Source organism: Podarcis liolepis (genome assembly GCF_965112155.1).
Source record: "Podarcis liolepis genome assembly, chromosome: 6".
NCBI lineage: Eukaryota > Metazoa > Chordata > Lepidosauria > Squamata > Lacertidae > Podarcis > Podarcis liolepis.
The window spans coordinates 72,582,650-72,605,835 of record NC_139559.1 but is presented as its reverse complement, the minus strand read 5'-3'; the positions used below and the strand labels follow the sequence as shown (position 1 = coordinate 72,605,835).

Genomic DNA, 23,186 nt, shown 5'->3' with positions numbered 1-23,186 from the left:
TAACAATAGAATTATCAGTAGAAAGAGTTCAAAACTTCTGTTTAAAACATTCAAATAACCAGTGATTTTTTCCGGGGGGGGGGGGATGTAGGGATATACATACCCCTAAACATTTTATGAACCTGAGTTTGGCCTCATTGAGGGGCAGTATTTCAATATGAGTAGGAAAACGAGAGTACCCCTAAACATTTTTTTAAAGAAAAAAGCACTGCAAATAATAATTAAAATCTGTAATAAGCTGAACAAAGATTAAAACACATGCAGGCATTCCACATATAAAGGCAGGCTTGTCTAAAAAAAATGTTTTTAGGAGGCTCAGAAAATAGCACAGTGAAGAAGTATGGGTGCTGTTCCACTGAAAGATTGATTCCTTACAAATGATGTGGGTGCTAGGTGTGCCAAGTGGAAATGCTGTCTATAATAATAACACTAATATTGATGTGTGAAAGGCTGATCATTCATCTGAACTCATTTACCATATAATTGTATGACGGAAGAGGCAATGATAATGTTCATAAGTATAATGGATTATAAGTGCGTTATCTGTGATTTGCTCAGGTTAGCGGAATAACTTGAGTAATGCAAGTAGTGATTTGTACACATCATGTAATGCAGCGCCATTGATGCCAGAACTATATGAGGTGTGGACAACTTTTACCATGTCTAAAGTCATTTCAATATGTGCCGGGCTATGTAGATTCGCCCTTATGTGTTGTACACTGCCCTGGAGTTTAAAGACACGTGGTGACATTCCCTGAGAACCCAGAATAAGAGTGTATGCAATGAAGTTTTCTTTCTGGGATAGTTTGGCATTTCACTGCCAGGAAATATTTCCAGACATACTGGAGCCAGAACATCTTCACTGATCATATGACAGCCAGTGTGGATGGTCCAAAGATTTATACATAGTGGTACCTCGGGATGCAAACGAGTTCCGTTCTGGAGCCCCGTTCGCATCCTGAATGCAACATAAGCCGCGATGGCATGTCTGCATGTGTGCAGGTCGCGGTTTGCCACTTCCGCGCATGCACATGACGTCATTTGAGCGTTTGCGCATGCACGAGTGGCATGCGCATGCACGACCGGAAGTAACACGCTCCGTTACTTCCGGGTTGCCACAGAGTGCAACTCAAACGCGCTCAACCCAAAACCCATTCAACCCAAGGTACGACTTTATGGGCCCAATTCCACGAGCTGGTTAATATTACCTTTAAATCCCTGAATGTCTTAAGACGAGGTTACCTAGAAGTCTCCCTCCTTCCATATGAACTGTATTATGATCTGCTCTGGGGATGCCTTGCCTTGTGTCTTAACAACAGAGAGTAGTTGATGGGAAAAACTCATGGGTAGGCAAACTAAGGCCCGGGGGCCGGATCCGGCCCAATCACCTTCTAAATCCGGCCCGCGGATGGTCCGGGAATCAGCATGTTTTTACACGAGTAGAATGTATCCTTTTATTTAAAATGCATCTCTGGGTTATTTGTGGGGTCTGCCTGGTGTTTTTACATGAGTAGAATGTGTGCTTTTACAGTGGTACCTCGGGTTAAGAACTTAATTCATTCTAGAGGTTTGTTCTTAACCTGAAACTCTTCTTAACCTGAGGTACCACTTTAGCTAATGGGGCCTCCTGCTGCTGGCATGCCGCCGCGGCACGATTTTTGTTCGCATCCTGAAGTAAAGTTCTTAACCCGAGTTACTATTTCTGGGTTAGCGGAGTCTGTAACCTGAAGCATCTGTAACCTGAGGTACCACTGTATTTAAAATGCATCTCTGGGTTATTTGTGGGGCATAGGAATTCGTTCATCACCCCCCCCCCAAAAAAATATAGCCCAGCCCCCCACAAGGTCTGAGGGACAGTGGACCAGCCCCTTGCTGAAAAAGTTTGCCGACCCCTGCTCTAGAGATTATGGAATATCCATTCCTAGGAAGGCCCAGTTGGCTTCCTCCCTGATGGTTTTTACTCTCGAAAAGCCATTTTTCTCAGCAGGTACCCAGCCTTTGGAACTGGGGGTGTTTTTGTGGTGTTCTTACATTCCCATAAGTGGTGTGAAGCTTCATCAGCGGCTTGTATTTTTTAAAAAAATGTAAACTATTTTAATTATTTTATTGCCTTGATTGTTAGGTGGTGAAGAGTTTCATCCGCTGTTGCGCTGGCAGCATTTTCTGGCGACACCCCAGGTGCATCTTGACCCCATCGCCCCTGCTGCTGGAGATGTGAGAAGCACTGGCAGCACCCAGATCTTGTGAGAGCATCACAAGATATCACTGAAACCCAGAAGCCGCCGCTGTCCCTGTTTCTCCAGTGCCATTGGACCCCTCCTGTCCTTCCCTTCAAAGTGTTGGTGCTGACCTTCAAAGCCCTAAATGGCTTTGTCCCAGTATACCTGAAGGAACATCTTCACCCCCATCGCTCAGCCCGGACACTGAGGTCTACTTCCAAAGGTCCTCTTCTGGTTTCCTCAGTGTGAGATGCGAAGTTACAGGGAACCAGGCAGAGGGCCTTCTCCGTAGTGGCGCCCTTCCTTCAGATGTTAAGGAGATAAACAACTATCTGACTTTGGGAAGACATCTGTATTGGGAGTTTTTAAATGTCTGATGAAGGGCGAAAACTAGATGATGGCATATTGTCAGAAGAAAGCGACGGGCCAGATTCCTTACTTCAGCTTTTTCCGTTTGCATCAACTGAGACCCAGGATATCCGCTGGTGACAACAGACCTTGTGCTCTCCCCGACGTCGATTCGGAATACCAGCGGCGTCCGGCCAAACCCGGACGGGTGGCAGCCCGAGCCAGGCCGGAAACCGGCGGCCCAGAGGAAGCAAGTTCGGGAAAGGAGGGCAAAGGCGGGCGAGGGGCGGGAAGAAGCAGCAGCAGCCTCCGCACATGCGCCTTTAGGTGGGTCGGCGTGATGCCGTCACGACGCCTCACGCAAGAGCCCCCCACCTCCCCCCGCTCCCTCCCTCGGCGTGACGCACGCCCTGGCGAGCCCGTGAGTTTTCCGTTATGATTATTATTCATTACGGGAGGGGTGGGAGGGAAGAGGGGAGGGGGGCGGTCTGGGAACGGGCGGGGAGAGCGCGCGCGGGAAGGAGGGAGGGGGGCCGGAGGGGAGGGGGAGGGGTCTCGTCTCCCTCCTGTCGCATCAGGGAACATGGCGGCTGCCTCCGGTGCGGCAAAGGGACTGCGGCCGGGCCGGGGTGAGTGGCTGGGGGAGAGGCGGCCTCGCAGGCGGGAAGATGGGCTCGTTCTTCTCCCCTCAGAGCGAAGCCTCGGACGGCGGGGGGGGGGAGGGGGCGGGGTAAGCCGCCGCCGGCCGCCTCCTCCTCCGGCCTCCTCGTCCTCCCGCGGCTCCGACTGGGCCGGACACCGGAGAGCCGGGGCCTCCTCTGAGAAGGGTTTTCGCTCGGAGGAGGCCGCGGGCGTGGGGAGAGGAAGCCGGGGCGACCCCCCAGCTCGGGAAGGCCGTGGAAATAGCGAGGTCACCCTAGCAGCGGGTGGGGGTGAAACGGCCAGGTGAAACTAGGGGCTCCTTCTCGTCTATGGGGCGCCTTGGCTACTTTTGTTTGTTTCCCCCTCCCCACTCCCAGGCCAGGTGAAAGTACCTGGGCCTCCCGGGTGCCACTTTCAAGCCCCCCCCCAAGCTTGGTCCCCGTTGCAAACGGCACCAGCACAAGGCCGCCGAGGCTCTAGCCTCGCTGCGCCCTTGAGTTTCGCGATCCGACCGAGTTCCGCGGCTTCTCGCCGGTGGAAGCGGACTGCTTTCTCCCCTGAAGCTCCCCTTTCAGCTCGCTGGGTCGGTAAGGCTCGCCTCCTCCTGCGAGCTCGGCAACTTCTATAAACGTGCCAGGGAAGTTCTGGAACTGGAACGTGTAAAAACGCACCAGGGACAATAGTAACCGTTGGTACTAATCTGCAGCGGAGTCCCTGCACTGTGCAGTTGCCTAGGGATGGTGTCCCGAAATGATTCCAAGCTCTTGTACACACACTTGTTGCTCTTCTCTTGGTCTGGCGCTCACATTGCAGGGCGAGAAAATGCCTCCACCGGCAAATCTTAACCAGGCACTCGTGATGTAACTGTTAGGCTACCAGAATGTGTGAGGGTGTAAATCACCTGCGTTGTGTTTTGATGGGAGAACTAACGTTTGGAATTCCTTGTCCCCAGGTTGATGAATTTCAAGATGTGAAAGAATTTGGGCGGAAGAATTTTGCTGCTTTAGCATAGGTAAGGCTTCAGGAGACTACGATTCTACGCAGAATTAGAAACGGAGATATGAAAGCCAGGAGCTAAAAAGCACCTTAAACCAAGGTTGCAGGCGCAGCAACGGAATGTCTGGGCATACTTTTTTATAATACGAAGCTGAAAATGAATTAACGGCGGCTAAATCTTATGTTCATTTTTCACATGGTCTAGTCCTTTCCCTGTCCACCCCCCTAGTATTCTTAAGAGGGTCTCTTCTCCAGTCTTTGGAGAGTAGCTGGTAGTTAGGAGGCAGAAAAAGGTCCTCCTTTCCTTCCACACTGCGGTTTTAATTGGAAATCTTAGGTGCAGTACTGTTTCTGGAGCTCAGAAGCTGCTTGCACTAAAGAAATTCCCTGTCGCAAAATGTGCCCAGAACAATGGGACTTTTGATCACTGATTCTACGTACTTCCTGGTGTGAAAGTCGTATGGCAAGGAGGACTTGAAAATACTTGACAAAACAACATAAGCTAAAATGTAAATTAAAAAAGCTGTCAATTCACCAAAACAATGCAGAGTGCAAAGAAAAGGTCAATATGACAATCCTTTTGCAACAGTAGAGATGGTACTAGTGGATCAGTAGAGTTTTTAACATAGGAGCTCTGGTTCATATTCAGGTCACTTCATGGGCTTGGACACACTATTGGGCAAGTTACTGTTTTCTTTGCATGTTACTTTACCCTAAGTAATATAAGGTATGAGATAAGAAGGGGAAAAGTTAAAAAAGGGGCTGAAAACATGAACCTGAAACACATCCACATTATCAGGAGTGACACATGAAATTTGCCAGTCTTTCAAAAGTTAATGCAAGAAAGGAAAAACAGTTTTAATATGTAGCTTTTCAGTTACAGTGGTGCCTCACATTACATACGCTTCAGGTTACAGACTCTGCTAACCCAGAAATAGTACCTTGGGTTAAGAACTTTGCTTCAGGATGAGAACAGAAATCGTGCTTCGGCGGTGCGGTGGCAGCAGGAGGCCCCATTAGCTAAAGTGGTGCTTCAGGTTAAGAACAGTTTCAGGTTAAGAATGGACCTCCGGACCGAATTAAGTTCTTAACCCGAGGTACCACTGTATTTGTAAATTGAGAGTAGAGGAGAATCTTTCTCTTACTCATGTTTTGGGGATTAATTTAATAATAACTGGAAATAAAGTAATATTTAAAAGCAGTATGCAAAATTAAGGCTCAAAAGTGATGTGATATTGGGCCCATTTGTGGAACCTTATTCAGAAATACAGGACACAGTTTCAGATTAATGTATAAGTAGCACACCTTAAACCAATGATTTGGGAATATTGTCATGGTTTCCTTAAGATGGCTGCTAAAGTGTGTACTTAGTGTAGTTTATCACATCAAATTGTCCACAAGATACTGAAGTTCTTACGACCCTGGATGTACCAATACTCTTGACATATGAGTATATTTCAAAATACTGGTGCTGCAAGGAAAACTACTTTTTCATACTTGATGATGCTTTTATTTTTTAATTGGTCTGGGTAGGTAAAAGAGATAGCATTGTGCAGCATTAATGTGTCAGAAAGGCTTTATTAAAAGTAAGAAGAGTTGTCCAGAAGTAGGGTAGATAGACTAGGAAGGTCTGGATTTGAGTTCCCGCTTAGATACATAGAGATGTGATTGGGAAAACATGCATCTCAATTACACTTTTACTTACTAATTCATTATTCATTTTGAATGTGAACAGAGCCTGCTTTGCTCTTAAGAACATACGAATGTAAGAACAGCCTGCTGGATCAGGCCAGTGTGTGGCTCATCTAGTCCAGCATCTTGTTCTCAATGGCCAGCCAGATCCCTGTGGGAAGCTTATAAGCGCAACATGAGCACACAAGCACTTTCCCTTCCCATTGCCACCAACTGACATTGCTGCCTCCAACAGTGGAGGTAGAGCATAGCTATCATAACTAGCAGCCATTGACAGCCCTCTCCTCCATGAATTTAATTCTCTCTTAAAGCCATCCAAGTTGGTGGTTATTACTGCCTCCTGAGGCATAGTTTCACTATGCACTGCATGGAGATGTACTTTCTTTTATCTGTCCTGAATATTCCACGAAAGTGACACAAATATTTGAAACCTGCTATTCCAGGAAAAGTCATCACTGGCGAGGTTTGCTACCACCTTGCTATCTGCGGCAAAGTCATGATTTGCCTTAGTGTTGTGCCTGCAGTTTTGCTCCTTCAGAAAAACCACAAATGATACACAAAAAACAAACTTCATGGTTTGTCTTGAGTGAGATAAGCCATAGGCCTGAATTTAGATGTAATGCTGAGCTAAACCATGACTTAGCTCACATCAGTGAGGGAGGAGTGCACTGACTGTGATCCGGGAACCCACATTTGCTTTCTTGCTATACCATGATTTTGCTTAGTGTTAAATGTGAATGGGGCCAATAACTTTAGCATGTGTTGGGCTTAGCAAAAACCAAACCACAGAACTAGTGAGTGCAATGGCCAAATGGGCTTATTACTAACAGTATTCATATTGCCTCTAGAAGGTAAACTAAAAAAGCAGTTTAGGAGTCAATGTTTTTGTTAGTGTTTGTTATATTCCTTGTTTCCTCATAAATTATTTATCCCTAGTGTTCAGAAGCATTGGAACATTCATTACATTTATGGGACTGAACCAATTTTTCCATATCATTAAGTCAGGATTTGGTTAAAGTCGTGATTTTTCTTTAAAAAAAGAGGAGCATCAGAAGATCTTGTTTTCAAATTTGCATGCCTTTAAAAAAAAGTCAATTGGCATTTCTAAGAGAAAAATAAACACTCTTGGATGTAAGTCACTATAGTGCTGATAGGTGCTTACTTGAACATTTAGAATTCAAGCTAAAGTATTACTTCAAATGACAAATATAACACTGATTCTTTTATTTCAGTGAAGGATCTGAGAAAAATAGTAAGAGATGGCATATACTTTCGGACAGCTTTGTATTGCGCTGGTGGACTTAAGTCTTGCTTACTGAAATATGCCAGCCAGAAACTCCATACTGAGGCAGCTCCTAGCCTCTGTGTTGCCACTTTCTTTTCTACCTGAAAGAGTTCCTCTGTGTATGAAACTTAGCCTTTTACTTTCTTAGCCTTTCACTTTCAGGCTTAGACTTCTAGTTTTAGGACTGGCAGGAAGAAAGAATCACTATACACCTGTAATAAAGGGGTGTGTTTTGTAGGTAGGGCTCAGGACTTTTTCCTCATTGCAGAAAGGGAGAGAGCCTGGGATATAGTCTTCTGGCATGCAAGCAAGGAGTTCTTCAAGGTTCAGAGGAAGAATTGGGACACAGTAGTTGATTGCCTGGGGACAATTCTTTTTCGCCATTGACAATTGACTGTCACAGCTGTGGTAAGGCAGTGGCAGCCAGAATAACGGAAGCATCTATGTCATCAAAGCAGGGCAACCATGGAGAGAGGCTTGGATCAAAAGTGCCATTCACAGTCTCCTCTTATCTTTCGGGGCTCATTGGTCCCCCCCCCCTTCAACAGTAGCCTCTTGCACCTCCTGAAAAGAGCTTTTGAGACCCTCTGAAGGAGGGCCCTGTGAGGGGCCTCTATCACAGGAAAACAGGCAAGCTGCATCATGTGTATGGAAGTGTTTTTCCTGTGTGCAGAGACTTTGGTTCTCTGCCAGAGACTTGAATGCATGCATGTGCCATGTTGGTTTTGCTGCACGCTCATCAGAGCTTAATGTTTATAACATTGTTTTAAAAGCTTTGGCTGTTATAAAAAGTACTAAATACATTGTCCAGGAACATCCCGCTGTTAATAACAAACTGCTTTAAGTTGCAATGAAATATAAAGCTTTATACTCTTAGGCCAAACTATAAAGGCTGAATAGCTAATCTCCAAACTTTCCATCATTTTATCTGCTGTTGTGATGTCAAAGTGTCAAGTTACCTCCTGCCTGGAGGCTGGAATGGAGATTTTTATGTTTTTTTTCCCTGTCTCCCAGCTGCTGCTAAGAGATGGCAAATGTATTTTCAGAAATCACACAATTTGCCGATGACTGGGCTGTGGAAAGGAGGAGAATGATTTTCTGTTGTACCACTTTCTGTCCTGTTCTGTGTAAATATCCATTCATTCGCTCTAGAGTTAGGCAGTGTTTCTGATAGTATTTGTAGTGATTGTCTTGATTCTTGAAAATTTCAAGCCATTGCTGTGTATTCAGAAGTAGCTACAGTGTTAGTCGTTGCATATACTGTAGGTACTATGACCAGTTGTAGTGGTTACTTGTGGTACTTTATGCCTGAGGTTTTCAACCTTTTTGGGTCCACGGTTCCCTTGATGAACTGCATTCTTTCTGTGGCACCCCTGTGGGGCACAGGAGCCCAGTTATGTCTCCCTTTGTCTGCAGAGCTGGCAGCCTATCACCCTTTTTTCAAACACCCTCCCTTGTGTGTTCCCTCAGCCTCCTCTTCCCTTTCCCTTGGATTCCTCTGGGCAGTCCCTGGTGTCTGAGCTGCTCCATCCCACCCCAAAGAGAGGTGCCTCCTCACAGGGCATCAGAGAAAGGGGGGGGGAAGGAAGAGGGACAGGATAGTATTGCCCGTGGCACCCCTGACCATCATTCAAGGCATCCCAGGGTGCCATGGCACACTGGTTGAAAACCACTGCTTTATGTTTATAAATCTACACTTTAAATTTGTTGTTGTTGTTTAGTTGTGTCCGACTCTTCGTGACCCCATGGACCAGAGCACGCCAGGTACTCCTGTCTTCCACTGCCTCCCGCAGTTTGGTCAAACTCATGCTGCTAGCTTCGAGAACACTGTCCAACCATCTCGTTCTCTGTCGTCCCCACACTATAAATTACAGGATGACTGATGCCTTTCTCCTGTAGATCTGTGATGGGGTGCCAAAAAGAGACTAGAGTTGAGCTGGGTTTGCCTCCTAGAATTGTACAATTGGAAGGGACCCCGTGGGTCATCTAGTCCAACCCCCTGAAATGCAGGAATCTCATTTAATGTTCCCATGTCAGCTGTGGAAAATTATATTGGCATCCTTATTCACTTTAGAAATGAAGAATCCTTGTTGAATCCGTTAATGAAGATACAGCTTCAGGAATGCCCATCCTTTTACCTGTATATATTTCTGGGAAGAGGTCTCCCTTTCAGTGGTAGTAAATATAGATGACAGTGGTTGGAGATGGCACTTGCCTACCAGTCATCTCACCCTGCAAACACTGAGCTTTTGTCATTGCACACTTAGTTTTCACTTAGGCTTTTGCAGCAGCTATTTGTTGGGTGTGTGGCAGAGCTGTGGTAGCTGTCTTACGCAGGACAGCAAGATGGGTGAGTGCTGAAAGCAAATTCCAACTGCTAGCATTTGTACAGGTGTTGATGGAAGGCAGTTTGCTTACTTCTTCTAGAGGTCAGACCTTGGTTATGTAGTGAGTTAATTCTGCATAAGCTGTAATTGCAGGTTAGTCTAAGGTTCCCAAATGTTTTTCAATGAATCCAGGGACACTTTTCAACTTCCTACTAAATAGATGGATTTTGTCAGGGGACTGATTTGTAAATCCGGGGACTGTCCCCAGGAAACGGGGACACCTGGTAACCTTAGGTTAGTCGTCTACCATAGACAAATCTTGGAATTTTTTCCAATTTAAGGATGGTATAAAAATCTGATAAATGTCAGCAACTAATTGCCCCGTAAACTAGCAGTGTGGATAAATAAGAATTCTTCCTCAGCCCATTCATTTTCTGTTGATCATTAGCAGCCAGAGGTGAATTGACATTTAAAAATACTATTGATTTCAAGATTCAGATTTTGACTGCAGAATTTCAACTTTGAAATGGATAAAATTTAAATGTGCCTGACTTAGGAAAAGGTGAAATCAGGCCTTTGCTGGGAAGCCTCAGGAGACATTTATAGTACCGTATTTGGCATCATGGTGCTTTCATTATGATACATGGATATATGGAGGCCTGGTTTGGTTGCCAGAGCAGAGAAACCTGCTTGTGTGGCCTGCCCACTTTTGGCAGCCTGGTACACAATTCTTCACGATATTCTTGCTTCATACTATATTGGCGTGTTTTTATAGCTAAGTAGGAATGAACTCTGAAATATATATTTAAGTTAATCATATAGTTACTGAAATCTTCTGGGCATTATAATGTCAGGAATTGTACAATGATAGAAATGAAAATAAGTTAGGATTTATTTAATCAGATATCGCATGTATGGTTGAATTGTAAAAAAATACTATCATTTGGAAGGGATAAACATCAAACTAAAGCTTAATACAGAATAAGCACTGGTGATAGAATCTATTCACAGCTCAGCAGTATCTAAGGTGGAGTACCTTTTGGAAATGAAAAAGAACATTTTTGTAGTAGTTTTTTCAGCAGTCCAAGTTGGTAATTCAATTGAGAGAAGCTGAATTTTAATATTTAGAACAAAATAAAGTCATGAAATGTTTTCTTCTACTACAGATAAAACATTAGTCAAATCTTGCTTTGTCTTCTGTTGATTTTGTAATGAATTACGTACAACTTTACTAACTCTTGTCTCAAGCTTCCTACAGTTTTTAGATCTGCTGCCTGCTGTCTTAAGTGTCTTCTGGTTGCCTCATAATTTTCCACTTTGTTCTCTTGCTTGGTTTTCATTGTTATATTTTTATTTTACCTTCTGATCAAACTTATAAAGCATTTTTCTCATCTCTTCACCACCTTGTCCATCACATTCCCTTCACTCTGCTGACACCCTTCTACTTATCAAGCCCAATATTTCTTCCTTCTTGCCATCCTTTTGGCTGTTTCCTTCCACCGGAATGCCCTGCTTCCTGACGTAACAGACATCTCCCTTGGTCTCTATATTTTAAAGAGCTGCTAAGGATCCATATCTTTCCTCAGAGTTTTCCTTCTCCCTTCTCCATCATTCTCCTTTTATCTGATTTCAGTTACTCTTGGGTAGTGAGTTTGTAGGCAAAACATACCAGTTTTGTTTGTATTCAAATGCATAGTTACCCCCAAGTGCTGTACAGTTAATGCATATGATTAATAATCATACTGTTACAGCACGTTGGAGTGTTCATACCATTCAAGATACATTACCTTGTAATTTGGATAGATCTGTATCTTGTGTTAGTTAGCTGGTAATACTAAAGTTGAGTTTTTGTGTTGTTCCTGGGTGTTGATTGGAGGAGTTACTTTGAATATAGGACAGTGAATGTGGTAACAAATATGGTATAGACTTGGAAAAAAGGCTGCTTCCGAGTCCCCTCTCCCCAATTGTGCTGGGCTTGGGCATGCTACAAGCATTTCCAAAGGGATGAGGCATTCTCTTCAACTCAGAGGGAAGGGGTGGGGCCTCAACCTTGCAAATATGCTGGGACTTGTAGGCATCCTGAAGACATTGGCTGAGCTGCTGGAACATGTCAGAACAATCTGTGGAAATCTCATACCAGTTAGAGATTGATGGGTCTATTTATGGCTAGTGGGAAGATGACTGGAGAAGCAGGAAGGCCTGAAAGCATAGATTTTTAGATTCTATGGATTTTTGCAAGCTTCCAGTTGTAAGTCAGATTTTGAGGGGGTAATTGTAGCCTACAATAGGGTAAATGAATAGTTCTCTTCAAATTTCCTAGTTTACCAGAAGGAAGAAGAGTGGGTTCATTTTAAAATTGGCATAGTTTTGTTCTGCAATAGTGCGTAGTTGAAAAGCAGATGAAAGTTGCGTTAGATGGAAATATTCTTTGGTGTAAGCTTATAGAAAAATAGAAAAGAGCACAAGTTAATTATTGCCACCTTCAGGTTTAAAGGGAGAGTGCAGTAAGAAATGCAGAATCGTCAGTGTTTGATACAAAAAGAAAATGGCTACCAGAAATGAGTGCTGGTGCAGCAACATGGCTTGCTGTAGTTTTTTATGTGCTGCTTCTACATCTTTCTAATGGTTTTGTTGTAAATTCTGATATAATTTGAAAAGAATTACATATATGTTGTTTTGGTATTTTGAATTTTGTAATAAATGACTGATTCTACTGTAGAAATATCTGATTCAGATTCATTAATTTACATAAAGTACAAGGAATTAAGTCTCAACCCTGAAAGATGCTGGATATCCATTTTTAATCCATTGCTATGAAACAAAGCTAGATGCTGATCTTTTGGACACATTTAAGCATCTTAGGAACATCGTAAGGTTTCTGTGGCACTGTACCTAGTTTATTTCAAATATATAGTTAAGCTTAGAAAATGTTGATGGTGAAAATGAAGTTTCTTTACATTACTATAATCAATGAAATAGCCTCTTCCTTACTGCAAATGGTGTAACCTACCATTCAGTGCCTTCCCTCCACCTCATTGTTGAGGAATTTTTTTCTGGAATATTTTCCATTGATTCATTTCCCCCCTTGAAATATGCCCATTTTAAAAAATAAATGAAATCCATCTATAACCATGAATACGGATTCCAATACAATATTAGCAAGCTTGGCAGCTTCCAAATTAATAATTCCCAAGCAGTTATTCCTAGGAATTGTGTGAGAAAGTGTGTGTGTGTGTGTGTGTGTGTGTGTGTATGTATGTACATTTTGTAGATATCTAAGCAGGGATGAGATACACAGAATAATCCAAACCAAGTAATGAACTCTCAGGACTGGCTGTGCAGATAAAATGAGAACCAAGCTGAAACTATTATTTCATTTCCTAACTACAAGTGAAAGCAAAACTGAAACTAAAATTGTGATTGCTATTGCTTTCACTTTCAGCAAACACCATGAAAAGAAATTGACATTCCCAGTGTCTCTCAGACTTCCCTTTAATGTATTTGCTGCCACCACCTAAAGACTTTGGGAGCTCCAGGACTTCCACTCTGTAATATTACCCATATACCTTTTGAACTATTGACATAAGTTGAGGCATATTTTGGTTTAGAATCCACCCGGATTAGAGCACAGATCAGGAAACAAACATTTATTCAGTTAGTGAATGCAATAAGCAGTCATTAAATGCAGCATTCTTATAGCTCTAGTTTTCTGATTTAACCGACTAAACACGCTAGCAGCTGACTAAACAACGACTAAACACGCTAGCAGATATTTTATATCTATCCCAGTTACCCCAACTCTCCCTTAATTAGCCCTTGTGCTAGCCAGCACTAATTAACTGTCGATTCCTGCATGCCACTCCCGGCCAGTCATTCCCTTTAGCTCTGCTTAATATTTCATTCCTCCACTGTTAAGTCAGCCTTCCACTTAGATGTCTGGTCCAGAAACTGCTATGTGGCCATGCACGTAATTCTGCAGGTAGCGACTGTGAAACTGGAGGTGTCCAAGTTGGATTATAACTCTGAAGTAGAATTGTGGACAACCATGATACATCATGCACAATTATTTTGGTGTGCTAAAATTGTTGTGTTAGTAGTTTTCCCTGCCTTCATCCCTCCCCCTCTTATACAATGTAAGGGAAGTGCAAACTATCATCTTTATAAATTTTTTCAAGTTATTATTTCCTTGTAAGGTTTTGAGTTTCTTTAACATTTAAACCACTTTTAAGTATAATAATGTGCCTGATAAAATATGTTGATTCAAAAACTTAAGAATTACCTCATGCTAATTTTGTAAGTCACATGATGAACATGTTAGAATTATGAATTTTCCAATTCAAACTCCCTACCACTTTAAAAATCCATTCTATTTTAAATTCATCTATGGAAGGAACTGGATAACTGTTTGCAAATTAAGTTTTTCATTATTGCTGCAAAAGAAGCATGTTTTAAGAAGGGAGATGCCAAGAAAATATGCCACTTAAGAGTTTTAAGTGCAAACATATAGATGCATCTGCTTAGGTAAGCTGACTTTGTGCAGATCAACAGTGGCCACATTTGGCATAACACTAAACCATAGTTTCATATTTTGTGAAGAAAGTAGCTGTTTCTTGGGCTCTGGCATTCTCATCCCACTTAGCCAAGAGTTTGTAAGCTTTTGCCTTGCAGTATAAGAATCTTCCCATGTTGTCCAAATTGGGGGTAGTGATTTAACACTACATATGGTTTGTTTTGGAAGAGTCAATTACAGCATGGTTTAGGTAACCATTACGATAGACAATAGCCATCTTTGGATATAATGCTAAGCCTTGGTTTAGTGCTACATGAATAAACCTTCCAGACTTGTGTGATCTCCACTCCGTGGTTTGAAGTTAGCTTTTTCTAGAACCAGTTAGCGTTAAACCATGGTCCTTGGTTTTGCCAATGAAGAAGCCACACTTAAGGAGAAGTGGTAAAAGTTTTGAATTCTGCTTCTAGACCACGGAGGGGAGGAGAGGAGAGGAGGGAGATGGTAAATTGACATTGATGGTAGGTTAATTTATGTAGAACAAAACTGGGGGCAGGTAAAGATAACTTTCAGATGGAGGACTGGATTCAAACCTGGCTAGCCTTCTGTGGGTAGCATTCTGATGGTGGACGGAAACTGTGGGGCCAAAAGAATTACATACGTTTTATGTTTAGTCTTGAGGAAAATGTATGTAAAATATATAACATTTTATGTCTAACCAGCTGCTACATAAAACCATGATTTAGCATTGCCACCAAACATGGCCAATGTCTATGGCTAAGTTACCTAAATCATACTCTGATAGATCACTTTAAGTCATAGCCAACGGGAAATAGTGTTGCCTTAATAGGCACAGTAAGATGAGAGAATACTACACAGTGGAACCTTGGTTCTCGAACTTAATCCGTTCCGGGAGTCTGTTCGACTCCTGGAACAATTCAAAAACCAAGGTGTGGCGTTCAGTTGGCTGCGGGAACTTCCTGCACTCAGGCCGAAGCCGCGTTGGACATTCAGCTTCCAAAAAATGTTGGAAAACTGGAACACTTCTGGGTTTTCGGCATTCGGGCGCCAAAACGTACGAGAACCAAGGTACAACTGTATTGCATACTCTTTATTCTCCATGTATATCGGGAGGAGCCAGTTTGATCATGGGACTTGCTGGAGGGGCTGATGGGAGTTGTAGTTCAAAACATATGCAGTATACCACAGTAGCTGTCCCTGGTCTGTAGCTTCAGTCTCGATCCTCCATGTTCTGTGTCAAAGCAGGATTATTGCTGATTCACTGAATAAAGCTTTGAAAGGATTTTAATTCTGTTGTTGCCACTGGTATCTTGATTCCTTTGTTGCATTCTGGAACATTTTGTTTTTTTCATCCTAGCATTTGATTAAGTACTGCCTAAAAAGCAGGTTTCTATTTCAGAAAAACTCTGAAAAAAAGTACTTCTGTTTGTAAAGAAACGTGTATGTACTTCAGCAGGGCTGAAGACTGATGGGTACTCAGGATACTTGAGCATTAATCACCATATTCTTCTATAAAATGTAGTCATTGGAGAGTTGGAGGAAAAACGTGTATATAGAGGTTTCAATAATGGGATAAATGTTTAGGTATAAATATTAAGAAAATAACTTATGTGGTGTTTCATTGTTGGTGAGATTGAATGATTGCATATCCATTTGTACAGCCTGGGTGCCTATCAGGGGTATAATAAATTTGCTTTCAGACAACTTTATCATAGTCTTTTATTTACTGCTTGTAGGTTTGTCTTGGTATTGGATGCAAACTTGCAGCTTGAAGAGGGAGAAGGCAAACAGGTAAGCATTAAAACTTCTACAGGTTTGTGTATCAGTTGGAATAATAACTAATGAATATTCAGAATCATAACTAATTTCTTTTCTCTCGTATGATGTTATATTTCAGGTTTACAGATTTCCCCTTTTTCATAAATAAACCATAGTGAAGAAATCAAAATGCATGAAGTTTTCATTAAAGCAAATGTTCTTGCATATAATCATCTCTGCAAGAAAGCCATTAGTTTTCATTATGTGATTATTTATTTGTATACTGCCCTTTATGAAGATACAGGGCAACCCAAGCAGTTTCTGTGCCAAAACGGTGCCTAAACCCTGATTGAAATGGATCTAAAAAATCAGTTTCCTCCCAAGGGTGCCTGGGTATTTTCTGCAACCACCTGCTCAAGAACCTTGCCCAAGAAAGGGAAATTGGCCACTGGCCACTGTTTCTTAGATTTTCCAAATCCAGTGTGGGTTTCTTGAGAAGTAGTTTTACCACTGCCTCCTTCAAGCAGGCAGGCACCACCTCCTCTTGCAAGGAGGCATTAATCACCTCTCTGGCCCAGCCAGCTGTTAGATCTTATCAGTCATGGGGGGCAGGGATTCAGAGCGCAAGCGGTCACCCTGACTGATTCAAGCACCTTGTCCACATCCTTGAGCCTTGCTAACTGAAACTTGAAACAACACAACAGGACTAGACAGTGTTCAGATACCCCTTGAGATTAATCTGCTGTCACAGCAGATTTACAATCCCAGTGGATGCAAGCAATTTAATTCTCACAGTGCTTTGCAAACAAGTCACAATGCTACCTTCAATTCTGCCACCTCCTTTAGACCAGTCTGTAAGTGGCCCGCACTACCTGGAAAAGCTGTGCCAGAAGGCACAAAGAGGATGCTATGGAGGCAGCACAGTATGCCTTCTAAAGTGGACTCTATAATGAGCCCTCTCTAGTGTTCAGTTGCATTTGACTGGAGTTTACCTGCACTTGTGTTTAAGCTGTCTCCCAGCTTGTTTCCTTGCCCTAAGCTCTGGACTATTACCAGGAAGCCAAGTGGGCTCTGTGAAGTGGGAAAGGGCGCTCAAAGGCCATTGTGTCAGCATCCTGAGCAATTTGGATGTTCCAGAGGTTGGCCCAGGGCTTTGACAGGAGTGCCAGGCATATCAGCAGGTAAACCCTACAAAGATGTCTGGAAACCCATTGGCTCCATCAGCCTCTGAGAGTGGAATATCCTAATTGGCCTGTTGCAGAGGAGAAAGGGTGCTGAAAGCCTAAAGCTTGCAAGAAGTGATCTGACCATCCCGAGGGACTGATGTCAATATCCCCCACTTTCAGATGGTTGAACCCCTTCCTGCCTGGTTGAGAAAACGTCCCAAGTGTGGCCTGCTACATGCTTTGGGTCGGTGACATGTTGAGATAGCCCCATGGTCGTCATGGCATCCATGGAGCCACCCCAGAGCCAGTTGCCTCAGCATGAATGTTGAAGTCCCCCAAAACCGGCAGTCTGGGAGTCCTCAGCACTACCTCTGAGACTGGCTCTGTCATCTCAGGCAGGGAGATTGTTAACAGCAGGGTGGGTTGTAAACCAGCAGAATCCCTAATCTGTTCCAGTTGCAAAATGTCAGGAACACACACTCAAGATTGCCTCCCCTCCTCTACCCAACTGGACAGTGAGCCTGGAAAGAGAAAGAGAGAGAATTTCTATAGACCACAAGAACTCCCTCTCCCCAACCTTCAAGCCTACCTTGATACTGCATCGAGTACCCGGGTGGGCACAGCTGAGTGAGACTTGTTCCACCCACCCAGGTCTCTGTGATACAGACCAAATCTGAGCTGACCTGTCATTCAGCAACAACAGCCCAGTCGCTAATCCAATAGCTGGCTGATAGGACAACCACAATTCCCCATGTTGGAGAAGGGACTGTCGCACAGCACAGTCACTAACTGCCTGTGCTATGTGCCCCCTACCCAACCTTCCCCACCCTCGACACCATACTTTCCCCCCACTGTGATTGGGGTTGCTCCTGCTCTTTCTAGCTCCTCTCCTTACATGCAGATCTTATGTTCCCTTACTTTAAAAAACAGCAAACCCTCAAATGTAACAACTTACAAGTTAAAAGCAGTTAAAAACAATTTAAAACATTTTAAAGAGGGCAATAAAAGTAGCAATAAAACCCTGCAACAAAACCCCCTGTTCAGCCACTTCAACTTTTTGTAGCTGCCCCCACCCCCGGGCAAGGAGCAGGTCATCCAGGACTCACAGCAAGATGGCAATTTGCATTTGGATGGCAAGTGCAAATCCTTCTGCAGCTCATTAACCATGACACCTGCTTCCAAAAAACTTACGTCAAGCTATAAGTTCTGAGGTGTTCCAACAATAGTTTATGTGTTAAAACAAAATAATAACATTAAAAGCCAGCAGTACTTAAAATGTGTAGAAAAGAATAAATAACTGGGGTGTGTGCCCCAAAATAATATTTGGCCTGACACCCATGCATTCAGCAGAATGTCCTCTACTAGATAGCATTTAGTTACATATTCTCTGTGCTTTGTTTGGGCACTGACCCATCAGTGGACCCATAAATCCTTTTAACCTGGAATTGCTGAAGTAGTCTACTTTTGAACATACCCCCCACCTTAGTTATAAAAGCCAATAGTTATTGATGCCATCCAGGAATTTCTCTAATCCCTTGTTTTACCAACTGTTGATAGAAAATTGATCGTACCAATTTGGTATTGTAGTGAAAGGTACCCAGGAGGGCCATCCAAATAAAATAATTGATGGAAGTTATTAAGCCATTTGCATTTTATTTTTTTTAATCCCTTTATTGAGACCTTCCCTTGTCCAATAAAACAGTCTAGTTACTAATAAGTACTGTGGTCAACAAGGCTCAGAGTAAAGTACAAAAACCTACACAAACTATGGAGGTGTCTTAGTAATCTCAGTTTTTAAAATGTAACATATTGTGCCATAAACCATGCATATAAGATAGTTATAGCAGCTGCAAAAGTACAGTGGTGCCTCGCAAGACGAAATTAATTCATTCCGCGAGTTTTTTCGTCTTGTGTTTTTTTTTCGTCTTGCGAAGCACGGTGTCGGAAAAGTTTTGGAAAAGCTTCAAAAATCACAAAAGTCTTCAAAAACCTCAAAAAAGGCTACCACACCGCGTGCTATGAGTTGCTCCTCGAAGTCAAGTCGCAACTGTATTAACGGTTTTAAGAAAAAGGAAACAAACTTGCAAGACGTTTCCGTCTTGCGAAGCAAGCCCATAGGGGAAATCGTCTTGCGAAGCAACTCAAAAAACCAAAAACCCTTTCGTTTTGCGAGTTTTCCGTCTTGCGAGGTACCACTGTATAACAGTGCAGTAATCTTGAGTGTGAACTTCTAGTGACAACAGCAAATCTAGCATACTTTGCAAACTTATTGGACATGACCTGAGCATTTTCTAATCAACATGACTGTTTGAGCTGGGTAGACAGAATTGTTAAATGAAATGCATTATTGCTGTGATCTTCTCATTGCATCGTCTGAAGAGACATCATCTGCCCCTGTCCTTTATATCGGCAGCAGCAGACTTTACCAGTTCTGAGGCTATCTCTCTTGACATCCTAAGAAAGCTATGTGTGTTACTCAATCTGGTTTTGATCTACCGTAGATCTACTGGAAAGAGACTTCTTTTGAGATCTTCACATTCTGTGTTGTCTGGCTTCTATAGGCATGAAAGCAGGCCTTGTCTACCATTGTTCAAGTGTTGCTGCTGTTGTATTTATAGTGTGTAATGATTTTTATCTTTCGAAAGCTTTTGGTGCTGTTTTACAGTTTGTTTTCATAATTTCATAATTTGTGTTTTCTTCAGATTATAATGTTTTTATATATGGTACTGGGTCACTATTTGAGGAAGGGTTGTTTAAAAGTTGAGTAAATAAAATAAGTAAATATTAAAACAATATTAGCTGCTGCTTGATCATGAGTTTAGGATTGTTTGTGGAGACCATTTGGATGCATGAGTCCATATCACCATTAGTTTCATTGTAATAAAGGAGTAGGCAATTCTGATTTATTTATTTCATAAAATTTATACACCACTTGATAAAAAGAACACTATCAAAGTGGTTTACAGAAAAGTTAATCTGAGATTGCTTGTATACACTACCCTTCATTTATTTGCTATATTGCTTAAAAGGGTCAAATCTTTTTGAACTTCAAAAATGTTGTAGTTGGCACTAGGATTTGAGGGCAAGGAACTTTGGGGATATTTCTGTTTTTTTGATGTGCTAAGCTGAGTTAGGTTTTTCTTTGCTAAGCCTCTGGCATACTGGTGATGTTATCAGTTGCTATATTCTATTCAGAAAATAATAAATCTGCTCTTAGTTTCTTAGCCTGTGTATGGCCTTGTTTTTGAGCTTATGGGGCACTTGTCCTCACCACATTTATGTCTACCAGTTATGTTCAAGATACAAACACAACACATGTATGACGTACTTTGTGGGTTTGGATGGTATGTACACCATCATTTTCATTCAAATGGAACAAATCTGTTCATAAACGGTAACTCGCAAAGCATTGTGGGAGAGTGCACAGCTTGTGCACACAGGCATACTTGTCTCCTGCATTGGCAGTTCGGCATTGACAATTCTAACAAAATTTGAGGACTTTCTCTATTGTTTCCTTTGAAGGATGCCAGTGACATTTGGCCCAGAAGTGTTGAGGTCAACCCTCAACAACACATTTTGCAATGATCTTTCTGTGCGTGGAACAGAGAAAGATCCTTTACTGTATTAGAAGTTGCCATTAGGTCTGGCTTTCAGTTGAGGTGAGTGTGCTGGTTGTCCAAAAACATTTTTGCAGATACAGTTACATTCTTAAGGATTCCAAAACCCGGATCAGCATGTTTTGCACAAAATGAAAGTCATGATGAAATAAACCCCAGTATTGCTGGGTCAGAAGGAAGGTTGTAACTGGAAAACGGTTTGTAACAGGTTTCATAAACCCGTGAGGTATAGATTACTAGTAAATAAAAACTTTAAATACATTTCACAGCATCACTTTGACCCAGCACCTGATGTGCATGGTGTACACAGGGGTAAAATTGACCTCAAAAATCACAAAAGTAAAAGCTTCAGTATTTCACTGAAGTATGGAGACTTCCCCCCCCCCCCCCGAAACACCACATGGTAATTCCCAGGTTGACATAGTTGAGGGCTACTTGGAATATGGAGTTGTGGAGAACAGACACAAAAGTTTTATGTAATTTCCAGTGCTATTGGGATGTATATAGCCCCGTCTCTTGGCCAAGGGGTAAAGCCCTATACGCTAATGGTTATCTCCACATTAGTCCTTTTCACACATTATTAATGTGTTGGGCTCTCACAGTTTCAGGGTGGAGTGGAGCTACACATTTTGCCTTGCCAGCTCTGTCCTCTGATTATGTTGCGCATAGCTGTCTGCAAGGAAACCCCCTACGCTTCAGCAGCTTCTCACACATAGGAAATCCATGGGATTGGGAACACTGGTGTCCAGAATGCATCAAGCCTCTGTGAGATGCTGCTTGTGCATAGAGATTCCACTGCGTACAACCATTCTTAACATGTGGTCTTTGAGGGCATGGCATAGTTAGAGGGGAGCTTGAAATCTTGATTTTCCTATTTGCAAGTAATATGCAAATAGGGCTATTGTGGTGGGCAATTCTGTATGTTAAGTAAACAAATACAGTAAATAAAAGTAATCAAGTAATTCTTGCTTTCATGGCAACTATTTCATAGAATGATATTCTAAGGGATGTGTTGGTGGAGAAGGATACATTCCTTTCTTTTCCTTCCATTGTATGTAACACACTCCTTGTTCCTTTTCCCCCATCCAAAACAAAGCATTGTTTTTCCATATAGAATGTGCTCCAGTTATGTTTATTTCCCCCTTTTCTAACATGCATCTAACACCATGCATGGCTTAAACTGCATGTTCAGATGTGGCTAGGGCAGTAAACTTTCCTGTTGAGAAGAACTATTGGTGAAGATTTGTTCGTCCAGTGTTGGAGCATGAGTCTCCATAATCGTGAGGTCTTGCGAGATCCATTTTGGTTGATTATCTCAATGCTTGGGAAATAACAGTTCCGATATTTGTGAACATCGGCAAACTTCAATTAAATCTTGATAACAGAATTAATATGCAAGCAGACCTCCATCCGAAAGGGATGTGTGTACACAAATTGTAAGTGATTACATGAAGAGTTATGTTACATCAGAGCTTTCAAAACTGTGCCACGACACATTAGTGTGTTGGCTGCACTGTGTAGGTGTGTCACACAAATGCTCCCCACGCTCTTCCCGGGGCTGGAAAGGGTTAGTTTAACCTCCAGCTTGCTAGTCAAACTGAATTACACAGTATGTAACCAACTTGAAAAGTTTGAAAAGCTCTGTATTGCATAAATGTAGTTGGTTTTTTAATGGAACAACTGGTGACTTTTAACTTAATGGGATGTGGTTGAGAGAGAGAAAGATGATTAGTAGATGTCACAATACAGCTTGATATCGCCTGCTACTGCATGATCGCCTTCAGCATTACTGCTACTGTTCTATATATTATGGGGCTGGAAAATAGTCACAAATACTTGTTGCTTTCCATTCTACATGGCAACATTTATATGTTTATATAGTTACCACCCTTTCTTCCTTGAAACCTTTGCATAAGGTCTAAGAACAAGTTGCAAGTTGAGAAGGCCTGCCTTAGGTTACACATTTTTGGGTTTTTTTTAGTTTAGAATGCTTTGTTATATCAAATTCACACTGCTGCTCTTTTTCAGAAACAATTTTAGGTGGGTGTTAAAACCATTAACTCACTTTCTAGGGTGTTTATTTCTGAAATGTTGCTAATTCAATTTGTAAGAAATTTGTCTCAAGAAGCATCATAAAACCTTAGCAGTCAGAACAAAGATCCATCCAGTTCATTATCCTGTTAACACCAAATATCGCTGGAATTCTTTGAGGGCATTTATAACAGTATATTACTACTGCTGTAACTGCTACTATTTTGTTGCTGACATTAACTAAAGTGCAACGTCCCTTGGGTCCTATTGAGCTCATTGGGGAAGCCAGAGTATCTAGTTGTATAGTTAGTTGCCCAGCCACACCATAAACATATCCATGGTAAACTGCTGCAGTAACTTGCAGAACTACACAGCAACAGGACTCTCCATAAATATGTTTGCCTTTCTAGAAATGTAGGGAAAAACCCTTTTATCAATACCCTATATACTCAAGTATAAGCCGACCCGAATATAAGCTGAGGCACCTAATTTTACCACCAAAACCTGGGAAAACTTATTTACTCGAGTATAAGCTTAGGGTGGGAAATGCTGACAGCGGCAAAGGCGGCGGAGGAGG

At 42.3% G+C, this 23,186-nt stretch overlaps 1 protein-coding gene across 16 annotated transcripts in view; it reads left to right on the top strand.

The window, feature by feature from the left end:
- Window positions 1-2,613: 2,613 nt before the first annotated feature.
- Window positions 2,614-23,186, top strand: part of ZNF644 (zinc finger protein 644) — a 96,412-nt gene continuing 75,839 nt past the window's right edge. For 3 of the 16 annotated variants that reach the window (XR_014527904.1, XR_014527905.1, XM_083510920.1), the window contains exons 1-3: window positions 2,617-2,988; window positions 4,162-4,221; window positions 15,774-15,827. The gene's annotated coding sequence lies outside the window, so the exon portion shown is untranslated. Of the gene's footprint in view, window positions 2,989-3,087; window positions 3,197-4,161; window positions 4,222-15,773; window positions 15,829-23,186 lie in introns of those variants that run through there. The other 13 variants (XM_083510924.1, XM_083510933.1, XM_083510929.1 and 10 more) reach the window with 10 other exon arrangements.